An 11,458-nucleotide genomic window follows, 5' to 3' on the forward strand; every position below is an offset into this window, starting at 1 on the left:
ATTTGACTCAACTGAGTCAATCATGACTTTTTGACCGATGGGATAAGAGCAAGATTGGCTTGCATAGTTGGTTTCTCTGGGGCATTCCTGTGATGGTAAATTTTCAACTTCAAGGTTTTCTCCCACAGTTTGGACATTGGAAAGTTTTTCCTGAGCTTTGCCTTTGCAGGTAGCTGAAACATCTGGCTGCATGGTTTGACCATCTAATTCTGACTGTAAAATTGAAAATAAGTTATAAGTGGTTACCACAGTGAAATTGTTCCTGTGGTTCACATAATAACACATAATTCAGTAATCTAAGCTTTTTCACTACATTATCTGAGAAAGAGGATGAATCTCTTGGGTGTATCAGGGAAAGGAATGATGCATCATATCTTGTGGTGAGGGGAAGATGAATCTCACTAACAAGAATCTCTTCCTATGTTTGTGCTTTACCAGATGTAAGTTAAGCAGTTCATATGGAGAAAGTCTGCATTCCAGCTTTAGATTTGGGTGCCTCTCTCATCACTAACTGCTATGTTGCAAATTATTGTTTGTAGTCCTTCCTCCAGACTGAATGTAGATGTGCTTGTCCCAGTTTGCTCGTAAACCAGACTGGGGAGGACAGCTGTTGAAAGTGTTTCTTAATGGTGAGGTATAAGAGCAATTGCCGCAATACGAAATAGTGACAACACTTGGAAAGATTGAAACTGCAAATTTCCAAATGGGGAAACCCAGCGTATGGGTATGGTACCGATGCAGTGGTTATTGGTGATGCATTGTTCATTTTTAACCAGCAATTAAGATAGCTCACATGACAGCTCATTTTTGTTAGCTAAGGAATAAAGGGCAAAATCACGGGTGAGTCGTGGATCGTCATCACTGCATGAATGACAGAAAAAGATATGAAAACAGCCTAATCTAGTTCCTACATTGACTACTTGTTTGCATGGATTTGCTGGTGAAAAGTAGGTCAATAAATCATTGGTCTAAAGCTTAAACTAATATCCGGAATGAAGAGGTTGACTTCAGAGGAAACCTTGGACAGCTAGGCTTGTATTTGCTTAAGTTTAGAAGAGTAAGATGTGACTTTGATTGAAACAGGATCTTGGCAGGGTAAATGAAGAGAGGGTGTTTCTTCCTGTAAGAGAATCTAGAACTAGAGGACACTGTTTAAAAATCAGGAGTCAACCATTTGAAGAGGTAATGGTTTTTTTTTTGAGAGCTGAGTGTCTTTGGAACTTTCGTTGTGAAAAGGGAATGGAAGCAGAGTGCTTGAATATTTTTAAGGCAGAGGTAAATTTACTCTTGTTCAGCAAAGGGGTGAAAGGTCGTCTAGGGTGGGTGGGCATGCAGTTGTGAAGTTACAATCTGATCGGTCATGATCTTAATAGTGAAGCATGCTTGAGCTGAATGGCCTACTCCTCCTAATTTGTGCGTCTGTGTATTTTTCCATATCATTAGGATATTCTAACAGCAGCGGAACCCATATCAGATTCCTGGTGAACACAGTGTGTATGTTCCAACTACTACAGCATTTCAATTTATCACCACCATTTTCTGGTTAATCTTCAATGGATCTTAAATGAAACTACCATCTATTTAAGTTCCCTTGACCTCTATTGGTTTAACCTATGAAAGAGCTCCAGAAAGGAACTTGACAATGTCAATTATTGGTTAGGAACAAATTACTGCAGATGCTGGAATCTGTACTGAAAACAACGAATGCTGGAGAGCACAGCAGGTCAGACAGTATCCATGGAGAGAGAATGTTAGTATTTCGAGTCTTGATAACTCTTCAGACTTCATTTCAGCTCTGAAGAAGAGTCATCTAGACTCAACATGAGCTTGCTGTCTCCAAGAATGCTGTCTGACCCGCTGTGATCTCCGGCACTTGTTGTTTTCAATTATTAGTTACCATCATTCCAGTAGACTTCCAAGAATATAATTCATAAAACCATCCAGAACTGCTCCTGTTATAACTACTTTAAATGTTCATTTTCAACATATTTACCCACCATGGATGTACAATTAATTGATCTAAATTAACCTGACTGTGCTCTATTGTTTGTACTGGAGCCATATTTTCAAAATTTCTGCCTGTAAATACAACTTGTATACTTATATAATTCTAAATACATTGTGAGATTTTGATACAGAATTATTAATCGTGTTGGAAACAGCAAGAACTGCGGATGCTGGAGTCAGAGACAACAGTGTGGAGCTGGAGGAACACAGCAGGTCAGGCAGCATTAGAGGAGCAGCAAAGTTGATATTTTGGGTTAGGACCCTTCTTCAGACTGTTTTGTCTCTTAATAACTGTGTTACGTTGGTCTGAAACAATATTTTTATATCTTATCTTAAACCAACTAAAACGTTGAGGATATCTGCTAATGAGACAATAAATCAGTTGAGGCAGCTGCTCGCAAGGAATTGGTCTTGCTGATGTAAATTGGCTAAAAGATGCCCAGCAGTCTAGATTCAAATATTTGTCTAATGATTACATTAAGTGCAGTTCAAGGCTTCTTTGTCAGCTTTTGAGAAACACACAAAATGTCTGAACCCAGTGACTTGTACTGAGACTTATCTTAAACAGTAACCGTTTATTTTTGAGTGAGTGATAATGGGAACTGCAGATGCTGGAGAATCCAAGATAATGAAATGTGAGGCTGGATGAACACAGCAGGCCCAGCAGCATCTGAAGGGTCTAGGCCCGAAACCTCAGCTTTTGTGCTCCTGAGATGCTACTGGGCCTGCTGTGTTCATCCAGCCTCACATTTCATTGCAGTTTATTTTTCGTAGGTTTTAATTTACTAATTATCAGTATATGTGTAGAACAAATATATTTTTAAAGGTCATCCTGTCATTCTGCTAGAAACATTTGTTCTCTGTTGTTTTAGTCTTCTTGGGAATGTTGAAATGAATTGTTTATTGCTAAGAAGATGTGACGTTATTTGTACAACTACTCTGTATTGAAAAGAGTGTGTCATTTGTGCACCCAACAAATTGTGAACCATGAAGGTCAAAGAACTGGAAGGACATTTGTCTCAACCTACCTGACTTTAGTTAGGAGTAGCATGATACTAAATGGCCCCAACCTTAAGCCAGTAGAAAAGATTAATTTAGACATTTTTACTCTTGAAATTAGGTTAAGACTTTGAAACTTGATTCTTTGTTGGCACAGTTTACCACGTTTTCTACAGTGTAATTCTTCTGAGTGACAGTTCAACATAGCATCAGACAGAAGAATAAAAAAATCCCTTATGCTGGAAAAATTCAAAGAATCTGGGCCATGAAAGATAAGAAACTTCCATATTGTCTTCGAGATAGTAGGAACTGCCGATGCTGGAGTCTGAGATAACAAAGTACAGAACTGGATGAACATAGCAGGCCAGGCAGTATCAGAGGAGCAGGCAAGCTGTTTTTTTTCGAATAAGGGTCCAGACCCAAAACGTCTGCTTACCTGTTCCTCTCATGCCACCTGGCCTGCTGTGTTCATCCAGTTCTACCCCTTGTTATCTCCAATATTGTCTTCAGTGCTTTTTAAAACAGTATTTATAAAAGCTTGTTCAATATATTTTTCTAATTTCTCAAGTAATGGATTTTTGTATCTTGTTAGGTCAGAAATGACTGTGTTTAATTTAAATAAGGAGAATTACAAATGACACAAGGATTGAATTAGCTCAAATGAACTGGGGATAGATTAGTCAGGATGACACTAAGCAAGCAGTGGCAGATATTTAAGGAGGTAATTCATGACCCTCAGCACAAATACCTCACAGTAAGGAGGAAAGATTCTAAGAGAGGGATAAGCCAAGGAAGTTAAGGAGAAAGAGGCAAAAGGAAGCAAAAGTCAGTGAAAGCCCCAAAGACTGGCATAAATTCAGAAGACAATAAAGGAGGACTAAAAAGATAATAAAGAGAAAAATAAACTGCGAGGGCAAACTAGAGGGGTATGTAAAAACATACAATAAGAGCTTACTTAAATATATTAAGAGGAAGTGAGAGGTTAAAATGAACATAACCCCTTAGAAACTGAAACTAGGGAAATAGCTATGGGGAACAAGGAAATTGCACAGGAGTTTAATAGATGCTTGCATTACTCTTTATGATGGAAGATACTTCAAACATCCCATTAATACTAAAGAACATGGGGAAGTAATTACATATCGTTGCCATTGCAGAAGTAGCATCAGATAAACTAATGGGGCTATAGGCAGATAAGTCTACTAATGGCTTGCATCTTCAATTCCTAAAAGAGGTAGTTACCAAGAGAGCAGATGCATTGGTTGTAATTTTCCAAAAATCCTTGGATTCTAGAGAAACACCAGAGGTCTGGAAAACTGTCAAAGTCACAAACCTATTCAAAAAAGGAGCGAGGTAAAAAGCAGGTAACTATTGGCTGATTAACCTAAAATCTATTGTTGGCAAAGTATTGGAATCAATTATTAAGGTCATTTGGAAATCACAATCTGATCAAGCAAAGTTCTCACGGCTTCATGAAAGTGAAATCATGTCTGACTAATTTATTAGAATTTTTCTACAAAGTCTCAAACAGCATGAATAGAGAGCAACCAGAGGATGTACTCTATTAGGATTTACAAAAGGCATTCGACATGGTACTTCACAAAAGGTTAAGTCACCTATGCTGTTGAAGGCAGTATCTTTGCATGGATAGTGAACTGCCTAATGGACAGGAAACAGAAAGTGGGGATAAAGGCTGAAAATAAAATAAATGCTGGACATCACAGCAGGTCAGGCAGCATTGACGGAGAGAAAACAAGCTAACGTTTCAAGTCTAGATGACGCTTCAGAGTTGAAGTAAAATAAGGATGCAGCAGCATTTATGCAATATTGGGGGGATGTAAGAGTGCTGGGGGAGAAAGGATGTTGATAGTTCAGATTAAGTAATCGGAATGTGAGAATGGTAGAACAATGATGTACCTAACTGCCAGACTGGAAAGTCCCAATGAAGTGGGGGGAGGGGAAAGAGGGTGACAGAGGATGTAACAAGCAAAGCTAAAAGAAAGGGAAGGAATGGGTTCACAACTTGAAGGTGTTCAACTCAATATTAAGCCCAGAAGGTTGTAAACTGCCTAGTTTGAAGATGAGATGCTACTCCTCCAGTTTGTGCTGTGATTTGCTGGAGCATTGCAGCATGCCAAGGAAAGGCAAGTGGGCACTCCAACACTGTCCCATCCCACCCCCACTATTGTATAAATGCTGTCCCCTCCTTACTTTAGTTCTGAAGGGTCATCTAGACTCAACGGCAGCTTGCTTTCTCTCCAGGGATGCTGCCTGACCTGCTGTGATCTGCAGCAGTTTTTGTTTTTGGTTCAGATTCCAGCATTTGCACTAAGTTTACTCCTAAGTGGGGACGAGGGTTCTTTTTCAGGTTGGCCACCTGTAACCTGTGGGGTTTGGCTGAGTCTGCAATCGTTTACAGTATATATTGACGATCGGAGGAATGAAGCGAATATACTGTAGCAGAATTTGCAGATGACAAAAATACGTCAGAAGGAAGGGTTGTGAGAGGGATGCAAACAAACTGATTTACCCAGAGATATTCATAGATTAATTAAGTGGGTGAAAAGTTGGCAAACAGTGTAATTTGTGAAGTTGTTCATTTTGGAGGGAAGAACAAAAGAACAGTATTATTTAAGTAGAGCAAACTTGCAGAAAGGTGGGACAAAGATGCAGCAGGCTACTGAAATGTTGGTCCTTATTTCAAGGTGGTTGGAGTTCAAGTGTAGAGAAGTCTGACTGCACAAGATGCTGGTGAGAGCACCTGAAGTACTGTGAGCAGTTTGGTCCCATTATTTAAGGAAAGGTATCATTTCGTTGGAGGCAGTTCAGAGAAGGTTTATTAGGATGATCCTTGGTATGGAAGGATTGTCTTATGAGTGAAGGTTGGGATTAGAAAATGAGAGGTACTTTCATTGAAACATAAAGCATTGTTAAGAGACTTGATAGGGTAAATGCTGAGATGACATTCCCCCTCATGGTAAAGTCTAGGACCAGAAGGCACAGTCTCAGAATTAAGGAGCACCAATTTAGACTGAGATGAGGAGGAATTTCTACTCTCGAGGTTGGGGGTTGAATACCTTTGGAACAGAGAGCTGTGAGGAGTAGAGTCCTTGTGTATATTTAAAGTTTAGATAAATTCTTGATCAGTAGGGAAATCAACTTTCCTGCCCTTTCCCTATTACTCTTGATGTGAGAAGTGTCATTGGATCAGTCATGATCCTATTGAACAGAAGAGCAGACTTGAGGAGCTGAACAGCCTACTCCTGTTTGTATTTCTTATGATCTTATAGGTCAGGCACAAATGAGAACTCCATTGTTATTAAGAACTTAGATATTTAAAGTAAAAGGGTCTTGGATGTTAAAACACCTATATTTTGCAATCTGCATCAAGGTGAAGCAGCTTAATGGTGCACGATTGGTTACAATAGATCTTCACATTGTTCTGTTCGTCTCCCAAAATTCTCCGTTGTAAGTGATACCTACAGCTGACACTTGGTGGCAGTAGAACCTACTTAAAGAAGGTAGATACGCTGCCACCAACATTTGTTGTAAGGGCTGCAGACTGGTATTTCTAGTATTAGGTGTTGAAGAATTAACCATTATTAGGTCTTTGACAGAAGAAGGTGCACACCTAATTAACAAAGTTAATTGCATAACAAATGAGAAGACTGATTAACCACGTCAGCACTAGTTATGATACGTTATTACCTCCTAAGAGATAGTAACTAGATCTAAGCTTTATGGTTGTGCACTATAGAACTGACTGACAGCAAACTACAACCTCCTAGCTCCTTCTGGAAACAGTAATTTATGTATTGGTAGGCACAGCAACTCCTAAATTTCGTTATTAACCTTTACAGGCCAATTGCCTCAAAACACACGATTTACCATGAATGTAGGATCATTGCGGTACCAGAACTAAAACAGTCTTTTTAGTGTAGTCAAGCCTTTGGTACAGCCCAAGGAAGCAGAAGATTTCACTTCTCATTTCTTCAAAATGTTGTGGATTGCAACACTCACTGTGAAAGTAAAATGCTGCTTGAAGTTGTTGGTAACATTGAGGCTAAAGCTTCACTTCTGACATCTTAACCCACGCATTCAACAAGACTAGATATAATTTGGTTAAAAAATCTCACATTTATGAAATGCATATTGCCTGTAGAATGGATTTGACATTGTTACCTACTGTTTAAAGTTTGAGAAGATTTGTAGCTCGAGTTGTGGATAAGGTTGTAGATATGCTCGCCAAGCTAGTGGCTTTGGTTGCATTTGATATTAGGGATCCCGTTGGTGTTGTTGATTTGTTTGCATATGCTGTTGTTAAAGGTGAAGTAGGCTGTGAGGCACAGATCTAGTAGTTTAATGATGGTGTCCTTTTTGATGATGTTGGTGTCCTGGGTTGCCTGCGACTTGATTCGTCCAGTGTGGCACTTGTTTCTTTGGCTGGGTCGATGTTTATGGATGTAAATAGTGCTGTTACGTTGAAGGATATCATTATCATCCTCTTCTATCCTGGTGTCCTGGATCATGTTGAAGAATTCTTGGGAAGAATGGGTAGAGTAAGGTAGTGTTGTTCACAACATCAGGACAGACTGCAGAAGCAGTCATGTAATGGTTAGAACAGACAGCGCTCCCCACTTTACAACCTAACCTTTGGGTCTGATATGTAGATGACACCTTTGTGATTATTAAACACACAAAACTAGAAGAAACCCACTGACACATGGACAACATCCTTACTGGGATAAAATTCATTAAAGAAGAAGAAAACAACAACCGAGTACCCTTCCCACATAATGCTAGGACGCAAAAACGAGAACTTCAGACTAGCGTATATAGAAAGACCATACAGATACCTAATTACACTTGCAACCACCCCAACGCCCACAAATGGCACTCCATCAGGACACTATTTAAAGAATCATAGAATCCCTACGGTGTGGAAAAAGGCCGTTTGGCCGAACAAGCCCACACCGCTCTTCTGAAGAATATCCCACCCCTACATTTCCCTTGTCTAACCCATCTAACCTAAACATCCCTGAGCACAATAGCATATTAATCCACCCACCCTGCACAACTTTGGGCAGTGGGAGGAAATCAGAGCACCCAGGGGAATCCTACACAGACACAGGGAGAATGTGCAAACTCCACACACACTCTCCCCAGGCTGGAACTGAACTAGGGTCCCTGGCGCTGTGAGGTGGCACTGCTAACCACGGAGCCACCGTGCCACAATATAAATGAGCCTCAACACATTATAGCAACCCAGAAATGCGCAAAGCAGAAAAGGGATCCCTATTCTGAGTCTTCAAACTGAATGGACACCCTAAAAGCACAATCCACCATTAACTCCGAGACAGACCACAACAGGAAGACACAACGCGACCAGACTCATTAATCACCCTACCATACATCACGAACATTTCAGAGATGACCACAAGACTACTCCAACCCCTAGGTATCAGAGTAGCCCATAAACCAACAATTACCCTACAACAGCTACTGACGAACAGAAGGAATCCCATATCCAAAACTACCATAACTAGGGTAATATACAAAATACCACACAAGGACAGTGAGAAACACTACATAGGTCAAACCGGAAGCAAATTGATGATATGGACACATGAACACCAACTAACCATCAGGAGACATGAGCAATTCTCACTTTTCTCACTACACACAGACAATGAGGGACACAAATTCAACTGGGACAACACATCCATAATTGCACAAGCCAAACAGAGACATACCAAAGTATTCCTGGAGGCCCGGTGTTCCAACAGGAACTCCATCAGCAAACACACTGAATTAGACTCTGTGTACAAACCACTGAGAAACAGAACTGGAAATAATACTAACCACCCCAGCAAACCGAGGCATATAAATAACAGGCGGGAGAGAACACTGACGCTTCACTGGAGGCACACTGCCAATGTTAGCTATCAGAGTGATGAAATGTGTGCAACCAAACCCACTGACTTGGCGAGCGTGTCTATAATCTGTAACCTACTGTCACGTAGATGTCATCAGTAGTACACCTAAACATATAAAGCAATACACAACTTTGTGTTTCTGCTGTTTTGCCTGCAAACCTGCCACCATCCAACACTTTCTGGAATTGCTTCTGCCATATGACTGACCTTTCTGCAGGCCTTCAGAATTTTTGAAAGGTTAGACTGATTCTCACAACCAGCTTTTAGTGTGCCACCTTGCTAGGCAAATCTTCTAGTTTTTGTTATTTCTTTTGAAACCTTTTGACTTGAATATCGCTGATTTCATTGTATATTCTCAATTTGCGCCAAAAGAGGAGTGTCCACCACTTGCTACCTTGGTTTTTGTCTCCACGAGGCTTATATACTGTGGAGATGGCTATCCTTCTCCTTTGTGGTAGGCTGTGGCCTGTAAGGATTTCCCCTTAGCTAAGAATAATTGCTATCTGATTCTTGCAGATTTCTTAACACTTCTTTATAGTATTGCAGTTAATACTGTTCTTTGTAAGCAAATCTTTCACTAGTACAGTTCTAAGTATATCTTGCCTTTAACAGAAATCACCTTTGAGGACTCCATGTACAATGTGTATGCTACATTGTGAGTGCCTGCAAGTTAGTCTGCTGCATGTTTCCAGACTATGGGACTTGTCATCTGATTGCTGTAATGTGTGCTTAACTTAATATGTCTTAATGTTTTAATAAAAATGACCCATGGAGCTAATTAAACTGGACCATCATCATTAAGATGACAGTAAAGACTATTGTGTGCTTTCCTCACGGCTTCTTGCACAAGATATTGATGTCACTGTTGCATCATGCCATACATCAACTTATCACATCCATTCCTATTACATGACAAATAATCCCTGACAAATTTGCCCCTGCCGTTCTCTCATTACAGATGTTTCAGTCTACTGTCATTATCGGTTCACTAAAATAGTTTTAAGTACAGATTGTGCTGAAGAGGTTTACAACTGCTCATTTCATAGTTTCCTAATTGGGATACAATTCATGGAGTCTTCCAGGGATGCCTAACCTGAAGAAGTTACCCTCCTCCCTCCGAACCAACCTCAGGGAATCTCTCTCCCATTGCAACTCTCTTGTAATCTCTTCGGCCTTGAAACTGCTCGACCATGTCCTGAAGCAAACCAGGTACCACAGCCACATCACCTTCCTCAGCACCTGCCTACGGAGCCGGATACCAGCCCAGCTCTTCCCCCCCCACCCACTGCATCCCAAAACCAGTCCAACCCGTCTCTGCCTCCCTAACCGGTTCTTCCTCTCACCCATCCCTTCCTCCCACCCCAAGCCGCACCCCCATCTACCTACTAACCTCATCCCACCTCCTTGACCTGTCCGTCTTCCCTGGACTGACCTATCCCCTCCCTACCTCCCCACCTATACTCTCTCCACCTATCTTCTTTCCTCTCCATCTTCGGTCCGCCTCCCCCTCTCTCCCTATTTATTCCAGTTCCCTCTCCCCATCCCCCTCTCTGATGAAGGGTCTAGGCCCGAAACGTCAGCTTTTGTGCTCCTGAGATGCTGCTTGGCCTGCTGTGTTCATCCAGCCTCACATTTTATTATCTTACAATTCATGGAGTATGTTTTTGCTTGGTGTCTGCATTTTTAGGGAAATCCTGAGTTTCTTCTCTCCCACAGAATACACGGGAGTTAAGCAGTCAGAATCCTGCCAACTATAGTTTCACACAATTGCTGAAATCTGAAAGTTACAAGTGCTATGTCTAGCGCTGATATCACATTTATCCATTGAAACCCAAACCATGACATACTGCTCCTTGTAAGATGCATGCCAGAATGTGCCATGTGTTGGAATAAACAGGCCATTCTAAAGTTTGCGGCAGTTCAGTGTTTTTTGAAGTATAAACTGCACGTGGAAAAGATAGTAGAATTCAGAGTTTATAATTTGCCCAAAACAAAAAAAAATTAGAGGGCACATCTACCCATTCACTCATGGCTACTATTGCTACCATAGACTCTCAAACATATCTGAGTAATCACAGACTTCTATAAGATAGTGTTGTATACTCACCAAGTCAGAAAATACACTACAATAACTGTCCGTTTCTTTTGGAGAGTAGCTGGGAGATTGACTACTTTCATATGAATCATTCAGCACTGAAAAAAATCAATTTACATAATGAGCTATCAACTGGAAACAGTTATCATTGGATTGTGAATCATAGAATCCCTACCGTGTGGAAACAGGACCTTCAACCCAACAAGTCCACAGTGACTCTCACAGCATCCCACCCAGATCCATTCCCCCTATAACCCACCCAATCTACATATCCCTCAATACAATGGGCAATTTTTCATGACCAATCCACCTAGCCTGCACATTTTTGGACTGTGGGAGGAAACCGGAGCATTCAGAGTAAACCCATGCAGACATTGGGAGAATGTGCAAACTCCATACAGTTGCCCAAGGATGGAATTGA

The sequence above is a fragment of the Stegostoma tigrinum genome, chromosome 25 (genome assembly GCF_030684315.1).
Source record: "Stegostoma tigrinum isolate sSteTig4 chromosome 25, sSteTig4.hap1, whole genome shotgun sequence".
In the NCBI taxonomy this organism is placed as follows: Eukaryota; Metazoa; Chordata; class Chondrichthyes; order Orectolobiformes; family Stegostomatidae; genus Stegostoma; species Stegostoma tigrinum.